This window comes from Talpa occidentalis, unplaced genomic scaffold, assembly GCF_014898055.3.
Source record: "Talpa occidentalis isolate TD23 unplaced genomic scaffold, MPIMG_talOcc4v2.1 talOcc4.2, whole genome shotgun sequence".
Lineage (NCBI taxonomy): Eukaryota > Metazoa > Chordata > Mammalia > Eulipotyphla > Talpidae > Talpa > Talpa occidentalis.
In genome coordinates, this window is record NW_023602073.1 from 36,939,904 (window position 1) to 36,960,767 (window position 20,864).

The 20,864-nt window shown below is 52.6% G+C and overlaps 1 pseudogene; it reads right to left on the bottom strand.

The window, feature by feature from the left end:
- Positions 1 to 16,156: 16,156 nt before the first annotated feature.
- Positions 16,157 to 20,850, bottom strand: LOC119253181 (patr class I histocompatibility antigen, A-2 alpha chain-like; annotated as a pseudogene).
- Positions 20,851 to 20,864: the final 14 nt, after the last annotated feature.

Sequence of the window (20,864 nt, forward strand, 5' to 3'; positions counted from 1 at the left end):
TCCATGGTCCTTCCTCTCTGTCTGGTCTCTCCCAGACTGAAAAGCTTCTTGGCTCTTTCACTAACAATCCCACCACCTACACCAAAGAGTTTCCTTATCTTACCCAAGCCTGTGACCTTACTTGTCATGACTACATGTGATCCTCTCTTCCACCCTGACCTCTGACAAAAGGGAGCAGGTTTTTAGGTCTGCCCAAGACCATGCAGATCAGGTCCCTGTGACTGACACAACCATGGCCCCAGGCTCTGCAGCAGTTCCCAGCCCAGAGCTGGGGTGGGGCTACCAGACTGACACAGGCAGGGCCCCGGGGCAGGACTCACCAAGACCATTTTATTACCTGTCTCCTAGCTGGTCTCCAAGCGGCTGTGCACAAAAGTGTAAATTTTGCTAAGCTCAGGGAGATCACCCAGTCTGCCTCAGAAAACCCTGCTGCCTTCCTTAGTCGCCTGACGGAGGCGTCCAGCGCCATACCAGGCTTGACCCTGACTCAAATGGAGGCTCAACAGTTCTGGCTACCCATTTTATATCTCAGTCAGCTCCTGACATTAATAGAAGCTTAAGAAGTTTGAGAGGACTCCCCTGATGGCGCAGATGGCAAAGCGCCGCGCTGTGAGTCTCTCCGAGGCCTCTGCAGTGCTGGTTCCATGCCGCCCGGCCAGCGAGGGTCCCACATGGCACAGCAGACCTCTCCTGCCTCGCCCGCTACTCCCTTCAGCAGTGTATTTCGTCAGTCTGCCTGTTCTGTTCCCCACTCTGTCTCTAGTGAATCCTCTCACCCTCCCACGTATCTGGCCTGGACCCCGGTTCTAGTGTAAATGAATAAATAAATCTTTTTTTTTTTTTTTTAAAGAAGGCTGAGGACTGTCCTCAAACCCCTATCCAGGATCTGCTGAATATGGCCTTGACAGTTTTTAAAAACCGGAAGGAACAGGACAGGGCAGAGAGGGAACTCCGTAGTCTTCAGAAGGCTGGGCTTCAAGCTCAGGCCCTGGTAGGGCCTTGAGACCGCCAGGCCATGTTCCTCCAACCACCGCAGTGCCTGCCGCCCGACAGAGGACGACAACGGGCCCCATGGCCCCCAACCGACCACCGCTGGGAGCCTGCTTCAAATGTGGTCGAGAAGGCCACTGGTCCAGACAATGCCCCAACACCTGCCAGGACCATGCCCCATCTGCAACGTCCAGGGTCACTGGAAAAGTGACTGTCCCTCCATGCCTGGCTGCGGTGGACCAGTCCTTCCAGCCCCTGCAACTCTTGCCACCGGCGGTCTTCGGTTTGGCAGCTGAGGACTGAAGAGGCCCGGACTCATCGACCCCGATAAACTTCAAGGAGCCCAGGGTAACAGTCAAGGTAGCAGGTAAGTCCAACTCCTTTCTGGGCTCTCCTTTAATATGTTGCTGGCCTCCTCCTCTGCAGACCTTCTCTGCCACAATCTCAGCAACACACTGCACAACTCCTCACCTTCCTGGGCTCAAAAGGATACCGTGTCTCCCCGTCCAAAGCCCAACTTTCAGTTCCCACAGCCGTCTATCTGGGTCTTCCACTAACTCCTTCCTCCAAACAGCTGACGGTGGACCACAAACAGGCCATCCGGGACCTTCCCTCCCCTGAATCGGCAGAACAAATCCTTTCCTTCCTAGGTTTGGTCAGATTCTTCCGTCACTGGATCCCTAATTTTGCTTTCCTAGCCAAGCCACTGTACGACACAGCAAAAGCCTCCCTCGAAGGACTTCTCCAATCTCCCGGGGAGGTCTGCAGGGCCTTCCTTTTACTCACACATATCCTCCTTAGGGCACCTGTCCTTGGCCTTCCTGACCCAGAAAAGCCTTTCCTCCTGTGCACAGACGCACGTCGGGGTATGGCGGCAGGCGGCCTTTCCCAGCCTCTGGGCCCAGCCCTGTGTCCTGTCGCTTATCTCTCCAAGCAGATGGATCCCACCGTCAGGGGCTGGCAACCTTGCCTTAGAGCCCTGGCGGCGGCAGCTCTACTCACCCGGGAACCCCTCAAACTTACTCTGGGAAGACCTGTCCAAGCACATTCCTCGCACCACCTTCAGGCCCTCCTGTCTCCCCGCCCGCTCTCCACTCTCACTCCTGCCCGCTCACAGGACTTCCACGTGCTCTTTATCGAAAACCCTCTGGCGAGTCTCACTCAGTCAACTTCTCTCAACCCAGCCCCTCTTCTGTCTCTGGCCCCCCTTCTGCCGCTCATTCATGCCCTGAAATCCTGGGCGAAATGCAAACCTCCAGACTGGGTTTGGCCGACTCCCCTTGTCAGATGCCTACTGGACTCTGTCTGTAGACGGCAGCTCTTGCGAAGGTGCGCGAGGTCAGCGGAGGGCTGCCTAGGCCATGGTTACCCTCGATCAGGTCATCGAGGCAGGAAAGCCGCCCGGAGGAACCACCTCCCGAAAGGCAGAACTCAGAGCACTTACCGGGGCCCTGACCCTCAGCAACCATAAGAAAGTCACCATCTATGCGGATTCAACATATGCCTTCCTTATGGCTCACAGTCCTGCTGCGATTTGGCAGGAAAGGGGGTTCCTCTCCACCCAGGGGTCCCCCATCATGAACGTTAAACTTGCCCTTAAGCTTCTAGCGGCCTTGCAGCTTCCAACTGAAGTCGCCATGATCCACTGTGAAGGACACCACACGGACAATTCTTACGTGACCACAGGGAATAACAAGGCTGATGCAGCAACAAGGGCTCCCACAACTCACTCTGCTGCAGATCCTGGTCCTATTCTCTCTCTATCTGTCCCCTCCATCACTCCGACTTAGGAACCTAATGAACGCCAAATCCTGAGTCTGCTCTTCCACCCCTCCTTGAATGCAAAAGTCTGGCAGCTGTGTTCCCATCGTCAAACCGGTGCTCGTGGATCACCTCAAGGGGGAATTCGCCAACCTCCTTCTTCTGCAGCTCACCAGCTGCGTGGACACTTACCCGGACAGGATTGGCAGGTTGATTTTACTCACCTCCCTACTCACAAAAAAGTTAAATATCTGCTCACAACGGTTGATACAATAACAGGTTGGGTCAAGCCCTTCCCCACAGCTAGAGAAACGGCTCAGGGGGTAACCGAGGCCTTTCTTAACCACATTATCCCATGCGTTGGCCTCCCCACATCTGTCCTATCTGACAATGGTCCAGCTTTTATCTCAAAGATTACTCAGCAGGTCTCCGCAGCTCTGGGTATCACCTGGAAGCTTCACATTCCCCACCACCCACAATTCTCAGGGAAAGTGGAGCGCGCCAATGAGCTAATCAAGGGTCACCTGACTAAACTCTCCTGAGAGCTCTGCAACTGCTCCAGGAACATGCAGACCGGTACTTACCCAGTCCTGCCCGAATCTCGACCTCCTCAACTGACCTTCCCCACCACTGCATCCAGGAGACCAAGTTCTGCTCAAATCGCTTCAGCCAAAGCCACTGCAGCCTCCACGGACTGGTCCGCACACAGTCATTCTCACCACGCCTATAGCGGTAACACCTCTGGGAGTCCCCTCCTGGTACCATCTCTCTCGGGTCAAACGTGCGCCCGAAGACAAACAGTATGTATGTTGTAACCTGGGTCCTACTAGGATGCGCATTTCTTGTCAAAATCTCCCCTAGCTCAGTGTCCTATGTGTGGAAATTCAAAGTTAGGGAGACCTTTGTCTCAGGATCCACGGAGACTACCCACTTGGTGGGTACTGCGGAGTGCCCACAGGCCGGATGCACAGCACCCATCACTCTCACCCTAACTCTTTCATCAATTAACAACACTATGAACACCATGTTTTCTTTCTTTTACCATCAAACCTTAGATAATTGCAAGAATACCTACAAAGAATATGGGGGGTACCCTTGCCCGTCATGTACAGTGCACCTTCCAGACAAAGGCCGAATGTTCTCTCCATCTGTCATAATACGGGTTTCAATACGAATCAAGTTAACTATACTATTTCAGGTCCTTGGGACCTACGCTGGGTACAGGGAGTCCAAGCCACAGGGTACACTGGCTGGCATTCCTACCCAGTGGCAACATTTTCCCATCTCAAGGGACTATGTCCCGACACAAAATGCCACAGTCCAAGTCTCCCAGGACATCCTCCATTCAGAGCAAGTCCTACAAAATCAGCTAACATCATCAGAAAAGACTGAGACACCCTCAACCTGGATTCGTAAAATACAAAACGCTATACTATTCCTACATAACTCTTTTGGATCTAATACCTTTCTTGTTTCCTCTGTGCTTCCCTTCAGAGGCCTCTACTGGCGGCAGCTCCAATTAATCTCAATACCACTATGACCAAGATTACAGACGCTGCTTGCCAGACTCCCCAACTCTCAGTCCCCCTATGGGACTCCAATCACAGCTACCCCTGCTATCCAACTGATGCCCTTGTCGGCTTTCATTCCTGCACTTCTAACATTTCGGTTAAAGGTATCTACCCCTCCTTAGAAAAAACCTCTGTGTCTTTAGCATCATCACAAAGACAGCTCCCCCCCTGGCACAGGCCATGCTCCAAAACCGGCGGGCTCTGGACCTGTTAACGGCTAACAAGGGGGGCACCTGCCTGTTCCTCAGGGAAGAATGTTGTTATTGTATCAATGAATCAAAGATTGTAGAACAAAATGTGGAAGCCTTCATGAAACTACGCAAAGACATGGAAAGGGAAATTGGGGGCTCCAATTCCCCGCTGACATGGTTTCAAAATCCTATAGTGTCATGGCTCCTCCCACTCTTGGGGCCAATACTAATGATGACTTTACTTTTTTTTTTCTTTTTGCTCCTTGCCTCCTGAAATTCACACAGGCTCACATTCAGGAAATGTCTCCTACCACCTTTAACCAACTCCTTCTCCACCCACGTTATCGCATCCCTGCAGAAGACCCTCATAACCAGGCCTGAGCCACCCCCTTGGCTCTCTGCCAGACCAGAGAGCAGTAATGAGGGAGCAGCACCTAGAGAAGGGGTTCTCATAAATGGGCTGGCCCAGGACAAAGAGGAGCGGCGAATGTGCGTGGAGGGGCAAGGGGTGGAATGTAGTTCCCTCACAATCCCTGGGAACCATCCTTATGTCACATCAAGAGCTGGGTGCTTGATTTGTTGCCCCAGCCCCCCAGGACTAACCCCCTTTCAGGTTTCTCTTGTGGCTGCAGATTACCAACTTGAAGGGGACCCAAGACCATGGGACCCGACCCTGGGAGAGGGTTCAGGCTCGCTTGCTCTGTACTGTACCCCACCTTTAAACACTGAGCGCCTACAAAGCCTACGCTTCCCTAGTAAACTTGAAACGCTGGCAACTGCTCTGGGAGACACTGGGAAGAATTGTTTAGTTTGGTTTTCTGCGGGGTTTCTACTTCTCCACGGAGACTTTCCAATTTTTGTCTGACTCTCCATCTCACATTCTAATTCCTTATGACCCTGGGGCCAGAGTGCCCCCCAATCAGTGCTCTTTGGAGTGATCTGTTTACCCTCTGTGGATCAGATCCCAGCAAACTGACCTTCCCAGTTGGGAATCTTCCCCCAGTCGTCTCAACATGGGTTGCTCAGCTCGCCACAGGATAAACAGGCGACTGAAGCATCAATTCTGCTTGAGTCTCCTGAGAAAAAAAAGCCTTCTGTGTTAATGCACGTATGCAGACATATGTGAGATTGTAACAGATTGCTCTGAAATGTGCCTGGCTGTGCCCCTGGCTGTCCCCTCACTGCCTCCTGCCATCAGCATCCACTGGTGCAGGAGCTTGAGCAGCGCTGCCTGCTGGCAGCTACTGAGTCATGGCATCCCAGAAGTTCGAGTCTGAAGACTGAGTGAAAATTCCTAAACATTTTTTCTTTAAACCAAGTTATCAGTCCATTTCTTCTGTCATTGGGAGGATGGGACGGGGGGACTACTCACAGCACCTGGTGGAGATGTTGGTGGCATGACGTCAGATGGCAAATCTAACTTGTAAAGTGGGGTGTGAGTACAGGGGCTTGCCGTTCTCGTGAGCCTCAACTCTCTTTTTCCTCTCTGCAGTTGAGAGACTACCAAAGGAAAAACATCTTGGGGTCTCCTGCAAGAGACCACTGGAGGTGGTTGTAAGTCATCTGAAGATGTAAGTCTTGCTCAGCCAGGCTGGGAGAGGGGTGCTCCAGGGGCAGCTGAGTGAGAGGTGAAGAGCATGGAAGAAGTGGGTAAGAACCCTGGGTCTGAGTGCGGCCTCTCCGTAGCTCTGCTGGGGATCTGATTTGGGGCAACACTGTTTAAGCTCTTTGTCCACCTGTGAGTCAGGGTGCTACAGCTCTACTTAAATCTAGGCAGCATCCGTGAGAGGATTGTGCATTCATCCCTTCGTGCGGGGCCTGGTGCGCAGTGAGCCTTCAGTACAGGGCGTCGCTATGGACTTCTTGCTCTGGCAATTTCCCTCATCCCCAGCCTCAAGGGGAAGCCAGTCAATGAGGACACCCTCTCCCTTTAGGGCGGCAAAGATGAGCCCCAGGTGCTTGGGATTAGGTGACCTCTGAGGTGGGAGTCCGTCTTTGCCACCGGCTTGCTGGGTGATCCCAGGGAAAGTCACGTCCTTCTCAGGCCTCAATTTCCTCAACTGGAAGATGAAGTTGTTGGGCCAGATCAGTGTCTTCCAGACTGATTTGGTAGCTTTGATCATCTCTTGGTTCATGTTGCTTCCTGCCTCGGGCGAGGTGGTGAGTGGCCGTTTGGAAAGAAGGCACAGGCCGTGGTATGATCCGTCACCCATGTCTCCAGCATCCATCGTCCAGAGCTGCTCTCTCTTTCCTTCTCTGACCTTCTTGTCTTCTCTAAGCCGCTTTTCTCTTCCTCCCCTTGCCCTTGTTTTTCTCTTTTCACCTCCTGTAGATTCAGGACATTCTGCAGGTGCTGTGTCCGACCTTAACCGCTCCAATGGGGTAGCGCTCCCCCCATTGGACAGGAGGAAGGTGAGGCCGTGCCGAGACCCCCTCTCTGGCTTGGCCTCTCCCAGCGTGCATGCCCGAGGCTTGTCTGGTTGAGGTACTTGGCCTCTGGCTGATTTTATGTTGCCATCATTAACCCTCGGTGTGTCCACGTCTGCTATTTCACCTGCTTGGTTGATCGTTGTTTTCCTTCCCGCACATCTTTATCATCTTGGAGAAGATACAATACACCGTGAAGGGTGAGAGGTCATTTGGGAAGAGCTTCCAGAGCAGGGGTGTGAGATTTGGGCCTTCCAAGCCTCCAGGGTGAATGCTCAGGGGCCCGTCCTACTAGGAGAGCCTCAAACCCCCCCCAAACACGGGGCTTGCCCTCTGGGCATGTCCCGCAAAGACCAGCAGTCCACACTGCAGTTGATTTTCCAAAGTGATGAATTCATTTTAGCTTAGGAGTGGGAAATGCAGGCTTAGGAGAAAGGGGGCTTTTGTTACAGGTGCAAGGACTAAGGTGAGTTTTGTAGCAGAACTGCAAGTGCGTGAGGTTCACCAGAGATGAGTGACTGGGACATCCTCCCCCACTGTCTTTTAAAAATCAACTGGACTCTTACCATCTCCCATGGGCCCTTGGCAGCAGACCCTTTGCTAGGCGGCAAGGTGGGATGTGGCAACTGAGGGAGCAGTTGGCTCTGAAGGGTCTGGAGGCTGGAGGGGTGGCTTTTGAGACTGATGTGTAGAGGTGGGCAGTGTTCATCCCCGTGGAGAGCGGGTGACGTGGGAGTCCCGGGCAGAGGGTGGGTGCAGGAGATGATCAGATTCGGAGCCCAGAGAGCGCTTGGCAAGAAGGTAAGGTGCCTGGGGTGCCCTGGGCTGGGGATGACCTCTTCCTGATGTGGGAGGGGACACCGAGCTCTGGGTCTCCAGCTGTATTGGGTGGCGTCTCATTGTTTCTTCTGTCTGTCCTGGCCCATCAGAGTATGGAGATGACCGGCTCCCTCCAAACAGAGCAACACACCAAGAGCGAGCTGGCCATGAAACTCGGCCAGGTACGGGAGAAGCTGGCAGAGCTGAAGGAGCTGGTAAGGCCTGCGCTAGCTGGGAAGGGCTCGGAGGCCTCCGGGAGGGAGGTCCTTAGGCCGGGACAGAGATGGCTCCAACTCAGGGCTGGGGGGCACTGAGGACCCTGCAGTCCTGCCAGGTCCGTGACCACCTGTGCCCTAGGCTCTGACATGAAGTGGTGGGTTCCTCGGGACTGCAGGTCACCTCCCTGCTGGAGGCATGAGCCAGTAGGGGAGAGACGAGGAGACGTGGAGACATCCTGGTTCCAGACTTGGCTCTGGGTCGCGCTTCACTGAACAGGGCTGAGCCTCAGCATCCTTCACTTCAGAGAGCACTAGAAAGCAGTTCTGCTTCGGTGAGGGAAGGGGCCTGGGCAGGTGGCAAAGTCCCACAGTGCCTGCCTCAGGAAGAGGGGCCTGTGCCTGTCCCCCGCATCTGTGGGCGCAGATCTGGGAGATGACTTGGTGGCGGGAGCCAGCAGCAGCGGTGGTCTCCACTCTGCTGCTCCACCACAAGTCCGTTGTAGCAGTTGCTCTTCAGAACTGCCCTTTTCTGCATGCTTCCTGGGTTATGGGCAGGACCAATCAGGTGGTCCAGTCAGCCAAGGATGAAGATGGTCCAGGGCCTCCCTGGTGGCCTAGAGGTTAAGTCTCGGCACCATCACCACTGCTGCCTGAGTTTGATCCCTGGCCGGGAGCTGACCCACAGGGCGCAGCAGACCTCTCCTGCCTTGCCAGCTGCTCCCCTCAGCAGTGTGTTTCAGTCAGTCTGCCTGTTCTGCTCACTCTACACCTTTGGCCAATACCCCAGTTCTTCTGCACAAAAAAAGAAAAATAGTCCAACCAGACTTGATGTTGGGACACCCTGAAGAGTGATATAAGCCAGGGTTAGAGGGAGCTGAGGGGCTCTGTTCCAACCTCCAAAGAAAGAAGGGGAAGACTCTGTTCCTGGCCTCTGAAGAAAGGAGGGCCAGAAGCTGAAAGAAGACAAGCAGCATCCAGTAGCCAACCTCTGCGGGAGGAAGAGAGGATGAAGACCTCTGTCAGAGATGGGGCCTCCAGTCGGTGTCTGACATCACCTGATAGGAGCACCAAAGGCTCTGGACCTCATGTCTGAAAGAGCTGTTTGTTGCTGGTGTTGTCCAGCAACTCATAAAGAGCTTTTAACCTTTGGTGTCTCTGACACCAGCTGGGATCCCAACTGAAAAGGGTATTCACAGGGCATGAGGATGGGATGCCAGGATAGGCCGCAGTGGCACCCACCTGCACAGGCTATAAGACAAGAGGGCTGCCAAAAAGCCCCAAAGCCAAAACCATGGGCTCGAGCAATACAGTACCCATACGATAGGGGTCTACAGGCTAGAGCCGATGGAAGGATAGTGCCCAGAAGGGGACTCATCACTGTGGTTCTCAATCGTGTGCACAATTGCAAGAGACTTCAGGCTCTGGAAACAACAACCTTGGGGGCCTCCCCTGGCGGCACAGTGGTTGAGTGTTGGGCTGCGAAGCTGCTTGCAGCCTCTACTGCCCGCAGCCTCTGCAGCGCCGGTTCGATCCCTGGCCACAGGTGAGGGTCCCACATGGTGAGACAGTCCTTTCCTGACACTCGTTGCTCCCCTCAACAATGTACTTCGGTCCCTCTGCCTGTTCTGCTCCCTGCTCTGGCTCTGGTGAATTCTCTCAGCATCCCGCGCTTCTGACTGTACCCAGTGCTTGTATAAATAAAATTAAAAAAAAAAAAAAAGTTCTCTTTGCAGAACTTCTAACCTCCTGGAACCCCCTGCACAGAATAAGCAGTTGCTCTCAGAGACTCTGGCTCCCTTTAGGGCGGCAGGTGCCAGCACACCCACAGAGGACCTTACACTACTTCAAAGGAAACTGGCACCCCCCGATCACTGCAGCACTATTTACAGTAGCCGAGCTGTGGAAGGGATGGTACATAGATAATAGGATACTACTCATCAAGAAACATAAACTCATGCCATCTGGGGCAACGTGGATGGAGCTAATGGAAATAAGCCCAAAGAAGAAAGACAAATATGTCACTTAGATATAGATATAGAAAAATTAAACAAAGGGCTAGTTTAAGCTATCCCTTGAGTCTCCCAGGTGGTGCCTGACTACTGGCTGGGGCTGCAGACCAGCCCAGACTTTCTGGCCTGACAGCTGGATGGTGGGCTGACCCTCTCTAATTTGACATCAAACTCATTTGATGACAAAGCCTGACTCCAGCTGACTGAATCCCACATTGTGTCTTGTTGCACCTGCACCACCACTGGGTCTCCAGCCTCTGCTGTTTGCTGGATCTTGTACTTGATGCTGCATGTAATTTTTTGTTTGTTTTTAAGATTCATTTTTATTTATTTATGCATAGAAGAACTGGGGTATAGGCCAGAGGTGCAGAGGGTGAGAGGATTCACCAGACACAGAGTAGGGAGCAGAATAGGCCAATTCCACTGAAATCCACTGCTGAGGGGAGTGGTGGGTGAGACAGGAGAGGTCTGCTGCCCCATGTGGGTTGCTCCCTGGCCAGGGATCAAACTCAGTTCTAAGCAGTGATAGCACTCAGACTTAAACCTTATGTCACCAGTGAGGCCCTGTTTTTAATATATTTTTTACATCTTTTGATATTATTTACAATAATAGAAGTGCTCCTACTGCTCTACTTTCATAATAAACACGCTCCTTCCTCCCAGCCTTTGGCTCAGGTCGGGTTTACACGTGTCTTTGTCACCTTTACTCCTTGTCCATCTCTCATGACAAAGCAAGCTCCACGTCTCCTGGGTCCTCTCTCTGCTCCCCATTGCATCTGCAGGGGAGGCAGCTTGGGGAGGCAGGAGCCAGCCAGGGAGAGGGATGCTGGCAAGTGAAGAGGAGGCAAAGGCAGAGAACACTTGGGAGATGCTCCCTGGTTCACTGAGAAAAGCATTTCTCAAAGTGTGGTTGTGGAATCCTTGAAGTCACCCAGAGCCTGTCACAGGAGCCACGAGGTCAAAACTATTTTCTAAACGTCACTAAGACACCATTGGCTTTTTCACTATTTTGACATCTGCTGAGGTAAAACTTACTAAAAATGGAGCTTATATTACTAACTGCAGTTATTCTTCACAACTACTTACCTCAGAAACACAACTCAAAGGCAGTGTCTTTCAAAGTGTCTTGGTTGAAGCATTAAAAATTATCTTCATTATTCTGTCATCCTCAAATCCACATTTTACAGCACCTGATGCGAGGACACGCAAGTGCACACACAACACTCCTGCTGCGTTCCCAGCTATAATGTGCCAAGAAAATATTTACATGAGATGAATTGGACTATTTTTCTTTTTTGTAGGCAATACCATCTTCACATGAAGGAATGAATGACAAAATCTGTGGCTATTTGATCTGGTTAATTAGCAGACATTGTCCTGAAAATGAGTGTGTGCTCCTTTGAGAAAATCAACTGACAATTGCTAACTGACAGTAACTTCACCTTGACCAAATATAAGTGCTCAGAAAAAAACTAGAATCATGGAAAATTGTGTCCTACCACTCACTTGACAACTTCCAGTACTACTTTTACTTTTTGGATTTGTGGTGAAAAATAAAACGAATTTTTTAAAATAATTTGATTCTGGTGTAATGAACATTGAAGAGCTTTATAACTTGTGGAACAATATATTACTTTAAAAAAATCACACATTAAAACTAACTGCAGTTAGTTTTATGCAAGAGAGGACTTTGCAAATAACCTTGGAGAAAATACCACCTGTATAGATTTAATTTAGTATCAAAATGGAATATTCACAGTAATGTGAAAACACTACTCCAACATATTTGTGTGAGGCTGTAGACATTTATTTCATAGACTTCAACCAGAACCACAGGAGGGTCTGGCGAGGAGACAGGCTCAGCAGACACTAGGCCAGAGGCTCAAAGTGTCCAAGCCAGAGCCAGGCCAGGGAGTAGTGCTGGCCAGGGGTGGGGGGGGGGTTGGGGGGTGTGGGGGGTGTGGTCACCGCTCCCGCCCCCACCCCCACCCCTAGTCTCGGGGCCCCGTGACCCCTGAGGCCGTGGCCCCTGCCAGGCCCCTTGACCAGGGAAGAGCCCGCGGGACTTTCACCCTTTAGGTTTCATTTAAGTTTGGGATTATTCAGGGCGAGAGATAGATCGGGTGCGGGCAGGAGACCACGGGGTGACTGAAGGGCGGGCTCAGGGTCTCCCACGATCCAGAGGACTCTGGGCTGCGCCGCGGGCCCGACGGCGCCTCCCCCGCGGGCACGACCAGCTCCCCACGACGGCGCCGGGGACGCGCCCTGGGCGGGGACCTGCGCGCCTGGACCCGGCGGGCCCGCGGCTCAGCTCCCCGGCGCGAGGGGGAGGGGGAAGGTCGGGCAGAGCAGGACGGGAGCAGCCCGGGGGCGGGTGCGTGGAGGGGCCCCCAGACTCCTGGGGATGGGGAAGGAGGCGCCGCAGCTCAGAGGTGAGAGGGCTGCGGCCTTTGATCTCCCTGAGGCGCGCACCCCGCAGGGAAATGGAATCATGGTGAGGAAGCGCCCCCTTCTGGCCAGAGAGGGAGCTGTCGGCCACGTTTTCCAGCTCTGGGATGGAGACTGGTCCAGGGGGTTCTACTTTTTCTGAAGGACAGTTTAAGAATAGAAATTCTCCTGAGAAAGAGGGGAGACCATCCCTGAAGTCACCCTTCGCTGGATCTTTTTGACCAGCAGCCATTGTAGGAACAATGAGTTTCTCTCTCGAGATCTTGTTTTTTGGTCAGAGAGCATTTTTGGAGATCTCACTCCTGCCTGTCTGTGTCATCGCCCTCCACCCAAGTCAGCAACAAAATGCTTATAGAGACCTGCATCCCTCCCTGGGCTCCCACCTGCTATCCCAGACTCCCAGAGCAGGCTGGTTTCTGGGTTTGTGCCCCTCCCTCCAAGCATACTGTTCTGTCCACTGCAGGATGGTCACATGAGGCTGCTTCAGTGTCCATGGAGGGAACAAAAAGCATTAATTTCCATTTCTTCCTACTCAGGCCCCCCAATCGCCATACGTGACCCATCACCCCATCTCTGAGCATGAGGTCACCCTGAGGTGCTGGGCCTTGGGCTTCTACCCTGTGGACATCACCCTGACCTGGCAGCGAGTTGGGGAGGACATGGCCCCAAGAAATGGAGCTTTGAACACCAGGCTGGGAGTAGGGGGGAATGGAAACTACCAGAAGTGGGCGGCTGTGGAGGTGCCTTCTGGAGAGGAGCAGAGATACACATGTCATGTGCAGCATGAAGGCCTGATAGCACCCCTAGTCCTGAGATGGGGTATGAAGGGAAATGTGGGCACAAAGGCTGACTCGGGGCCATCAGAAGCCCTTCTGGAGACCTTCAGAGAGTCAGACCGAGGCCTCAGGCTCAGGGTCTGACCTTCCCTTCCCTTCCAGTGCCACCTCCTCAGTTCTCCATCCTTGCTGTGGTCCTCAATTCCGGCTCTGTTTTCTTTGTTGGTGTGCTCATTGCACACAAGGTGGTTCATATGTGAGGGGGTAGAAGAAGTGCTCAGGTAGGGAAGGGAGTGGGGAGATCTTGTCCACTGGGGGCTTTCATGTGCCAGGGAGAACTTGCCCTGCCTGGTTAATGGGAATTATCATCCACACACACGGGTGTTGCCCAGAGGGCATTTGGTCCAGTCCCCCTTCATCTCCTTTCCTCATTTTTCCCAGTCCTGACCTGGGACTTTACTCACAGTTCTGGAAACTTCCCTGTGGTGCAGGATTAGAAGATTCCTTTAGTTAGGCTTCTGACCTGACTACTCCCTGGTCTCGCCTGACGCTTCTTCCCACAGGAGGACAAGGAGGAAGCTACACTCAGGCTGCAAGTAAGTGTGGTCAAGGCTTTGATCCCTGAGCCCTGGGAATGGTGTAGATGGAGCCCATGGGGGAGTCACTCTCATCAGTTTCTCCTGTGGTCTCATCTCTCACCAAGTTTTGTTGTGTTCTCCCCTGGGCAGCCACAGTCCCTGTGCTCTGAAGTGTATCTCCGCCCCTATAGGTGAGACCCTGGAGAATTGCAGTGGGGGTGGGGATTGAGGCAGAGAGGCTGGGACTATGCAATGGGGATGCTTTCAGGAGGACATCTTGGGAATGCAGTGGACCATTGATAATGTTAACACTCAGGTAATGAGTGAGCTGTCAGGGGTGAAGATGCCACCACATCCTAGCAGGGGCCAGGACAGGAGGAGGGGTCCCGCCCAGTTTCTTACACCTCAAGCCAACCATGAGGTATTTCTAAACCTCCTCCTCTTCTGCAGGTCCAGTGCTTTTTCAGTCCCACTCAGAAGCTCCTTCTCCATGGAATTGTATTTATTGGGGTGTTGTTCTGACACTCTTTACACTGTGTGAGATTTGAATTACTTTATTCTGGTGCTTGATGTTAATTGACTTCCCATCATTTTATATTGTGTACCCTGTCATTCTTGTTACACACACACACACACACACACACACGCACATTCCCCTCTCCTTGGGAACCAGACCCTCACTCAGCACTGGGGTTACTCTGGCCCTCTGTCTCTGGTCCCCTCAGAGCCGCCCTCTCTGCAGTGTCTCTACTCAGCGGTGTCTGAGCAGCCCCAGGAGTCCCTGCACCTCCTGCCTCTGACCTTGTGGGCAACCAGCCCCTCAGCCTGCATGGCAGTGAGGAGGCGAAGGCCAAGTCCTGAGGTCAGTGACCAATGGAGGAGACAATTTACCTTTTTCTTTTCTTTTCCCCCTCATTGTATTATTCAATTGAGGTTAGCATTGGTTTACACACTGCATGTGTTCGGAGGCAAGGGTCACATCTCTTCAGATGTTTGTTACCAAATCACACCCACCCTAAGGGCACCCATAGTCTTCACTATAGTCCGTTGGGCCCTCTCCCTACTTTGTTTCCTACTCTTACCCCCAGCCATAGCTTCAATTCTGCAGTCATATATATATAGAATATGTTTTGGTTGAGTTTCATCTGTCCCAACTTTGTTTCTTTATATTCCAAATATGAATGAAATCATCTGTATGTAACTTTTTCCTTCAAATTTATTTCACTTAGTATAATCCCATCCACATCTATCCATGTTGTTGCAAATTCAATTATTTCATCTTTTTCACAGCTGAGTAGTATTCCATAGTGTGTATAGCTTGTGTTCTTTATCCCCTCATCTGCCGTTGGGCACTTAGTTTGTCTCCATAGCTTGGTTATGGTAGACAGCGCTGCAGTGACCGTAGGAGGCGCACATTCCTCGGAATTAGTGTTTTTACCTTCTTTGGATAAATACCATGGAATGGGATGCTTGACCATGGGACAGGTCTATTTTGAGGAACCTTCATTTTTTTTTTCCCATAGGGGCAGGACCAATGTGCTATCCATAGAAAACAGAGGTACCAAGTTACCGCCCTGCCTAAGGAAAGGAGGAGCTAAGCAGGGATGAAAAGCTAAGGAAGAGGAGGAAGACGTGGAGCAAGATGGGGAAAGGAGGCTGGAGGAGGTGCATGGAGCAGAGAGACATGTGAAGAAGAAACCACGCCTTGCCTCTCACTTGGACTTGTGCCACGGAGTTGGGGACATGGAAAGAGTCATGTGAAAGAGATTAAAAACATGGGTGAGAGACTCATGGGGATGCTGACAATGACCGCTGTTATCTTGTTGTGGATTTTGATTTTGTTCTTGTCCTTCCAGACTTGCCTGGCCCCTCCTGCCCCTTTCCCATGGGTCTCTACCAGTAGGTGCCTTAGCCTTGTGGCAGGCGTTCGGGCCCCAGTGGGCCTGCTTTGGGCCCAGCCTGTTTGGCTGCGCATTTACCCATGAGGGGTGGGTAACTGTGGGTGCTGCACTTGTGAACTATTCTAACTATATTCTTTCTCTTCTTCTCTCTATTGCACACTGATTCTCTGTTTTATAGTAATTGTATTAAAGTTCTTTTCTATTGAAGGTCTTACGCTTTAGTGTATGTTTTGTCTTTATGCAGCTGATGGCAGATCCCATGTAGAGTGTGCAGTTTTGAGGGTCCAGGGAACCCCTCATTCTGCCCACTGACAGGACAAGACATCATTCCCACCCACCATGTGCCAGAGTTCCTTTTCCTCCACACCTTTCAATGGGTCATTCTCACAGATGTGAGGTGGGAACTCACTGTGGTTTTATTTATTTTTTAAAGAATTATTTATTTATTTATTTTTTAAAGATTTATTTATTGATTGATTTATACATACATACATACAAGCACTGGGTACAGTCAGAAGCGTGGGAGGGTGAGAGAATCCACCAGAGCCAGAGCGGGGGGCAGAGCAGGCAGAAGGACCGAAGTACACTGCTGAGGGGAGCAGTGGGCGGCAGGAGAGGTCTGCGCGCCATGTGGGACCCTTCTCTGGTGGTCGGGGAGCAGCCGGGGATCGAACCGGCACTGCAGAGGCTGCGGGCAGCTTCGCAACCCGGCGCTCAACCGCTGTGCCACCGGGGAGGCCCAAGAATTATTTATTTATTTATACAAGCACTGGGTACAGTCAGAAGCACAGGCAGGTGAGAGAATTCACCAAAGCCAGAGCAGGGAACAGAACAGGCAGGCTGTCCAAGAAATACACTGCTGAGGGGAGCAGCAAGAAAGGCAGGTGAGGTCTGTTGCACCATGTGGGACCCTCGACTGCGGCCGGGGATCAAACTGGCTTGCAGAGGCTGCTGGCAGCTTCGCAGCCCAGTGCTCAACCGCTGCGCCACCAGGGGAGGCCTTTATTGTGGTTTGAATTGGCATTTTTCTGACAGCACATGATGATAAACTTGTATCCATATATCTATTGGCCACATGTGTATCTTTTTTAGAAAAGTACCTATTTAGCTCCTCTCCTCTGTTTTGAGGTGTTTTCTTGTTTTGGAGTTCTTTGTAGATCTTGGATATTATATCCATATTGGATTGATGATGTACAAATAGTTTCTCCAATTTGATACTGTCTTTTCATTTTAACGATAGTTTCCTTCACTATGTAGAAGCTTTTTAGTCTGATGTGATTCCATTGGTTTCTTTTTGCTTTTGCTTCCTTGGAGCACAGAAGACACTATGGGCAGTGAAAATCCTCTGTATGATATTCTCGTGATGCACACAGGTCATTACACATGTGTCCAACACCCCAAGAACGGACAACACCAGAGTAAACCCAAAGGGAAACCATGACTTTGCAACTATGACGAGCAGGTCTATTACTTGTAACCCACATGTCAGTCTGGTCTTAACACCTAGTTTGGTCATGATGTGTGAATAGTTTTACAAGTTGAGGAATGAAGTGCAATTTACTTTAGAAAGCATATTTCATGCTCATACAAGGACATTTAAATAACACTCAAGGATACACATAAGTCATTCTTCTCCACCCTCAACACCCCAGTTAGTCAGTATCTGCTCAAAACCTAGCAATTTATCTTTTCTCTTCCAAATATATGTATCTCCATGCTCCTGTCTGGGCAATACTGTTTGTTTTCCCATCAGTAAAGGAGTTCAGGTCACAGAGTTGGGGGGAAACATTTGCAAATCACGAATCTGACAAAGGACTGTATCTACAAAAAATGCCGAAAACTCAATGATCAGAAAGAAATAACCCAATTTTAATAAGGACAAAAATAGTGTAATAAATGAACAGCACTTCATCTGTAAAAATGTACAAAACTTCTATACAAACAGCAACTGTATTCATAGAAAAGTAAAAATATGAACAAATGCTCACTACCACAGTTAAGAACAGTGACACCATCACACCTAGGAGAGACTGAAAATGCAAACTCTGCACAATACCAGGTGCTGTCCAGGGTGTGAACAACAGAAGCCTCATTACATTCATTTTTTAAATTTTTTTAATTTATATAAGAGCTGGGGTACAGGCCCAAGTCGCGGGAGAGTGAGAAGGTTCACCAGAGACCTGATTCACCAGATCTGGTGAATCAGGATTCACCAGAGTGGGGAGCAGAACAGACAGACGGACTGAAAGCACTGCTGAGGGGAGCAGCAGGCGAGAGAGGAGATGTCTGCCCCGCCATGTGGGAGTCTTCCTGGCTGGCCGGGAATCGAACCTGCACTGCGGAGGCTGGGGACAGCTTCACAGCACTGCGTTCAACCCACTGTGCCACCGTGGAGGGCCCTCATCACATTCATTTTAAAAGATGCTTTAGGGGCTGAGAGACACATCAGAGCCCTGGGCACTGTTGTTGCCTGGTTGAGAACAAAACAGAACCTGGTAAGAGATGACACCACAGGAGGGACTGATGAGGGTGACTCCCCCATGGAGTCCATTTATACTGTCCCCAGGGGCTCAGGGTCAAACCATTGATCTACACTTACCTGGAGCCTGAGTGTAGCTTCCTCCTTGTCTCCCTGTGGGTAGAAAAATCATGTGAGACCAGAGAGCAGTCAGGTCAGAAGCCGAAAGGAATCTTCTAATCCTGCACCACAGGGAAGTTTCCAGAACTGGGACTAAAGACCCAGGTCAGTACTGGTGAAAAAGAAGAAAGGAGGCAAGGGGGGACTGGACCAAATGCTCTCTGGGCAACACACGTGTGTGGATGGCACTTCCCAAAAAACAGGTAGGGCAAGTTCTGCCTGGGACATGGAAGCCCCCAGTGGACAAGATCCCCCACTCCCTTCCCTACCTGAGAGTTTCTTCCTCCACATCACAGCTGCAGCCACCACAGCTCCAGGAGCACAGCTCCAAGAAGAACCAGGCCAGCAATGATGCCCGCGGTGGGGATGGAGGACTGAGGAGGGGGCACTGGAAGGGAAGGAAGATCATACCCTGAGACCCAGACCTTATCCTGACCCTCTGAAGGGCTCCAGAAGGGCTCCTGATGGCCCTGAGAACAGCCTCAGTGCCCACATCCTCCTCCTTACCCCATCTCAGGACTTGGGGCTCCAGCAGCCCCACATGCTGCACGTGGCACGTGTATCGCTGCTCCTCCCCAGAAGGCACCACCATAGCCGCCCACTTCTGGAAGGTTCCATCTCCACCAGGCCTGGTGTCCACCAGCTCCATCTCCTGGGTCAGGTCCTCCCCATCTCGCTGCCAGGTCAGGGTGATGTCCGCAGGGTAGAAGCCCAGGGCCCAGCACTTCAGGGTGACCTCATCCTCAGAGGTGGGGTGGTGGGTCATGCGTGTCTTTGGGGGATCTGAGGTGGTAAATCAGAAAACTCACTTTATGTTTCCTCCATGGACACTGAAGAATCCTCATGAGACCATCCTCACAATGGACAAGACAACTAGTGTGGCAGGAAAAAGCATAAAATGTAAAAAACAGGTTAATCTGGGGAATCTGTGAGATTCTCCTATTCCTTAGAAAGTCCTAGAATAAGGATGAAAACCCAGAGTAGGATGAAGCAGAGGGAGGGGAACACCGACTTTTTATTCCTGACCTGGGTGGAAGGTGAATGACACAGAAAAGCAGGAATCACATAACTGAAAATGTTCTCAGACCAGAAACAAGACTGAGAGAAACTCGTGGTTCTCAAACAGGCTCCTGGTCTAAAGGACCCGGTGACGTGTGAGGTCAGGGACTGTCTGTCTTTCTCAGGAGAGACGGGATCCCTTCACTGTCCTTCAGGAGAAGCCGGAGTCTCTGGGAGTCTCTCTAGTGCAGAACATGAAACCCAGGGGAGTCCCCCTCTCGGGACTAGAGAGAGGACTCATTTCCCGCAGTGACTCCAGGCAGGGGGGGACCGGGAGGCCTCCAGGCCCCTCTTACCCGTGCGCTGCAGTGTCTCCTTCCCGTACTCCAGGAATCTGCACAGCCACTCCACGCACCTGACCCCCACATAGTTCCTGAAGTGCTCTGCCACACCCTGGGCCTCCCACTCTCGCCAGGTGATCTGAGCAGCCTTGTCCGCCACGGTCCAGGAGCGCAGGTCCTCTTTCAGGGCCAGGTAATCGGCACCCGTCGTAGGCGAACTGGCTGTATCCGCGGAGGAGGAGCCCGTCGGGCCCCACGTCACAGCCAGACATCCTCTGGAAGGTGTGAGAGCCTGTCCCCTCCCGCGTCACCCTGAGATCACCCTGCCTGCACCCACCCTGAATAAACTAAACCGAATGAAACCGGGTGAAAGTCCCGCTGACTGTTCCCAGGGACCTGGGCAGGTTGTGGAGAAGCCTGGAGGGGGAGACCCTGAGCGACGCCCCCCCCCGTCCGTGGGGATGGGGGTGCTGACCTGGCCCGGACCCGCACCAGCTCACCGGTCTCACTCTGGTTGTAGAGGCCGCGCAGGGAGTCCAGCTGCGCTCGGAACCTCAGTGTGTTGTCCCTTTGGTGCTGAGTCTCCTCGTCCTGCTCCTCCTGCCCGACCTGCTCCATCCAGGGCGCCCGCGTCTCCACACTCTGGCCCGGGGAGTCGCTGTTGAACCGCCCGAACTGCGTGTCGTCCACGTACCCCACGGCGATGAAGCGGGGCTGACCGGGACCAGGCCGGGACATCGCGGTGTAGAAAAGCCTCATGGAGTGGGGGCCTGGGGGCGGGAGGGGAGACCCGGGCTATTCTTCTCCCCTTCGGGGGCTCGAGTCCCAGGGGGCGCCCACGAGACAGAAAGCGGGTGAAAGACGAGTGAGAGTGAAAAGCGGCTGCGGGACGAAAATGGCCGGGACTCGGGGGCCAGAGGAGGCTGGGGTCTCGGGGGGACGGAAAGGGGCCAGGACGGGGCGGGGCCGAGGTGGGGGGACACCTAGGGCGGCGGCGAGGTCGCGCCTTTCCCACGCCCGCCCGCGCCCTCGCTCCCGCCTCTGGGAGCGCCCTGTCCCCTCCCGACCCGCACTCACCCGCCCGGGTCTCCCTCGGGGCCGCGGCCACCGCGAGCAGGAGCAGGAGGGCTGCGCCCCGCATCCCCCAGGACGCGCCCCCACCCGGGCTGGGGAGACGGAGTCCCGGCGGGGAGGGCG